This window comes from Nicotiana attenuata, unplaced genomic scaffold (genome assembly GCF_001879085.1).
Source record: "Nicotiana attenuata strain UT unplaced genomic scaffold, NIATTr2, whole genome shotgun sequence".
NCBI classification, from domain to species: domain Eukaryota; kingdom Viridiplantae; phylum Streptophyta; class Magnoliopsida; order Solanales; family Solanaceae; genus Nicotiana; species Nicotiana attenuata.
Window position 1 is genome coordinate 136,916 of NW_017670527.1, and position 4,262 is coordinate 141,177.

A 4,262-nucleotide genomic window follows, 5' to 3' on the forward strand; every position below is an offset into this window, starting at 1 on the left:
CTATCACGACCGGGGTGGTTTGGGGTCGTGACATATTATTATTAGGAAGAAATCTTTATTAGTAGGGTAATTAATGTTGATAGGGTAATTGATGTTCTCTTGGTATGCCTGATTGGTTTGTGTGGAATTTTCTTCCAAATCAATTTGATTAAGCACGGATTTAGGCAATCATCAAGGCAAGTAGATTGTGCCACTTTATGGACACTGGTAATGTGTAGTGTCTTTTTATCATGCAAAGTTTTGTAGTTTTTATTAAAAAAAATTCATTATTTTCCAAAACATCGTGCTCCCCTAGTGGATTATCAAAACTACTTTCATCTGCATTTGATGGTTTTGTATTTTGATTTTTAACAATTTTGGCTTGGTCATCAATGTTGTCAACTGAAAATTGATTTACGACTGCATAAGGGTTAGCAAGAAGTTATTTGTTGACATAATTTAAAGGGTGTGTGTTAAGATACTTACCAGACGAAGCATCACAGATGCGAACATTAATACATGGGGCTATGGATGGGCTAGCCATATCTTGGGACTGGTTGGCTGCTTTAGATTTTCCTTTTTTAGGAAAAGAGATTTTCCTTTTTTAGGAAAAGAGACCGTCACCCACTCCTGGGAAGTTGCATACATGGGTTGTGGTGTCTCAAATGTTGGTTGATCTCCCTTTTGCTTGATTGGTTTAGGGGTGTAGGAGCAGCTTTGGCATGTATGTCCCAGCCTTCCGCAGGCTTTGCATAGGATATCATCTCCTTCGTATAGGATAGGTTACTTATGGTGGCCAATCATTATGAAATTTGAAGTGGTTGCTCCAATGGTAATTCCACACAAAGCCTTGCATATCTTCCCTGTAGTGTGGCCGATGTACATGCATCCACTTTGAGTAATTTGCCAATGCAATTCCCAATTTTGGTTAGAATAATTCCATCATAAAATTTTGTGGGAAGTTGTGGCAATCTACCCATACTACTGTGTAGCTTTGTTGTGCTTCTTTAGCTACAAAATTGGGCACCCATTTTTGTTCTGATAGGAAAAAATCATTGATGAACCAAGGTCCATTTTGTAGTATCTTGGTCATGTTTTCCTCCTTAGCCAACTTAACCGTATAGTAATCTTCTCCGAGATCAATTAGTGGAAAGTTTTCATTTATTTTCCACAAGTCCTGAATTTTCTTTTTTAGATAGCGATGCACTAGATGCTTACCGATGAGTTATGATGACAGAATATTTCCAAAGGTTGTACATGCGTTTCCTGCCGTCCTCAGTTAGGATTATTTGCTTCATTTTGTGGGACAACTCCTCTGGTTTAATGGCTTCCAATTCTAATGATTGAATGTCCATTGGAATTGTTGAGGTCCCTTCCACTGTTTGTGTGGTTTTAACGAAGAATCCATCTTGAAGCAGTTTATCCTTGTAGGATTGTGTATTAGGGGTTTGTAGGTTGATTATATCAGGGGATTTGGTGGAATTGAATTTTGGTTCCCTGATTGTTGTTGTAGTGAGATGTCACTCATTTTTTCTCTAGGAATGATAGTCCAAATAGCCTTTATCCTCCTTAGTTTTGTATATTGACTCATGTTTGCGTTTTTAACGAATTTCAACTATATCCATTAAAAAAAATTATTTTTACCTAGATTTTTTTAATGTTGTATATCATTAATACCGAATTTTGACTCCAAACTAATCCAAATCACTTCCAATCTTCTTATTGCTTTATCTATATATGTATTTTCAACTAATTCCAACCATACCTATTGAACCTTTTTTTGCCTAGGTTTGGACATTGTATAAATTGATAATTTTTTTGGTTATTTTTGGTAGTATTGTTTAATGGCTAATTGTCGGTGAGTTAGTTATTTAAAGTGTCATTTGATTAGTGGAATAAGAGATTATTATTTCGAAATAAATTCTGGGGTGATTATTTCTCATATTTGGAATATTTTTTATTTCGTATATACCACAATTATGGTATTAATTTTATACCTTATTTTATGTGAGATAACAATTCGGAATCACTAGTTTCCGGATTAAAAAACTAACATATGGAACCTTCTAGATTGTTTTTCTTTAAAAGTTCTTTAAGAAAGACATGAAATTTAAAATGAATGTTATCCCAGTTTATCTAGTTTAAATCAATCATATGTTTTATATTATACCTTGTATATCCTATTTTAGTCCAAATGAACCAAACATTTACTAATAAAAGTATATCCATCAAGTAACATATTATTATTTCACCTCTATATCATAACCTTGTCATTATGATTCTGAGATAAATCGGTCCCCGATCAAACGACCCCTAATTTTTTAAGTTACCAATTTAACCTTCTCCAATGCATCCTGAACCAAGTCTGTACCCAATAGTCTAGCCTCACCCAGATCAAACCAACCTACCAGAGACCGACATCGTCTACCATACAGAGCCTCATACGTGGCCATCTGAATGCTCGACTGGTAGCTGTTGTTGTAGGCAAACTCCGCAAGCAGTAAGAACTGATCCCAAGAACCCCCAAACTCCATCACACATGCACGAAGCATATCCTCCGATATCTGAATAGTACACTCGGACTGTCCGTCCGTCTGAGGGTGAAATGCCGTACTCAACTCAACCCGCATGCCCAACTCATATTGTACGGCCCTCCAGAACCGCAATGTAATATACGTGCCCCGGTCAGAGATGATGGATACCGGCACGCCAAAAGCTTGACACTCTCGCAAATATAAACTCGATCCAGCTGCTCAGAAGAATAAGTAGTCACCACTAAAATGAAATGAGCTGACTTGGTCTACCTATCCACAAACTACAATGAACTTCCTCTGAGTCCACGGGAGCCCAACGCCAAAATCCATAGTAATTCGCTCCCATTTCTACTCTGGAATCTCAAGCTTCTGAAGCAATTCACCTGGCCGCTAATGCTCATACTTCGCCTGCTGATAGTTTAGGCACCGAGATACATACTCGACTATGTCTTTCTTCATTCTCCTCCACCAATAATGCTACCTCAAATCTTAATACATCTTCGCGACACCTGGATGAATGGAGTACCATGAACTGTGAGCCTCCTGGAGAATCAACTCACGCAAACCATCTATATTGGGCACACATAGCCTATCCTGCATTCTTAATACACCATCATCTCCAATAGTGACCTCCTTGGCATCGCCATGCTGAACTCTGTCCTTAAGGACAAGCAGATAGGAGTCATCATACTGACGCTCTCTGATACGATCATGAAGAGAAGACCGAGAAACCACACAAGCCAAAACTCGACCCGGCTCAGAAACATCCAGTCTAACAAACTGGTTGGCCAAGACCTAAACATCGAATGCTAATGACCTCTCCGCTGCCGGTAGATATGCTAAACTGCCCAAGCTCTCCGCCTTGCGACTCAAGGCATCAACCACCATATCGGCCTTCCCGGGATGATATAGAATGGTTATATCATAGTCCTTAAGCAACTATAACCACCTCCGCTAACGCAAGTTAAGATCCTTCTATTTGAACAGATATTGTAGACTCTGGTGGTCGATATAGATCTCACAGGGGACACCGTACAAATAATGCCGCCAAATCTTCAAGGCATGAACAATAGCTGCTAACTCAAGGTCGTGGATAGGATAGTTCTTCTCATGCACCTTCAGCTTTCTAGACGCGTAGTCGATCATCCTATCGTCTTGCATCAATACCGCGATGATACTAATACGCGACACATCACAATACACAATGTAAGACCCCGAGATTATAGGCAGTACCAACACTGGGGTTATATTCAAAGCAGTCTTGAGCTTTTGAAAGATCTCCTCACACTCCTAGGTCCACCTGAACAGAGCACCCTTCTAGGTCAATCTAGTCATAGGTGCTGCAATAGATGAGAAACACTCTACAAATCAACGGTAATACCCTACCAGACCAAGAAAACTCCGGATCTCCGTAGCTAAATACTGTCTGGGCCAAATTTGCACTGCTTTAATCTTCTTTGATCTATCTTGATCCCCTCACTCGACACTACATAGCCCAACAATGCTACCGAATCAAGCCAGAAATCACACTTTGACAATTTTGCATATAACTTCTTTTCTCTCAAGGTCTGGAGCACAGTCCTCAAGTGTTGCTCATGATCCTCCCAGCTCTGGGAGTACACCAGAATGTCGTCAATAAACACAATGACGAATGAGTCAAGATAGGGCTGAAATATAATGTTCATCAAGTGCATGAATGTTGCTGGGGCATTGGTCAGCCCAAAAGACATCACAAGGAACTCGTAATGA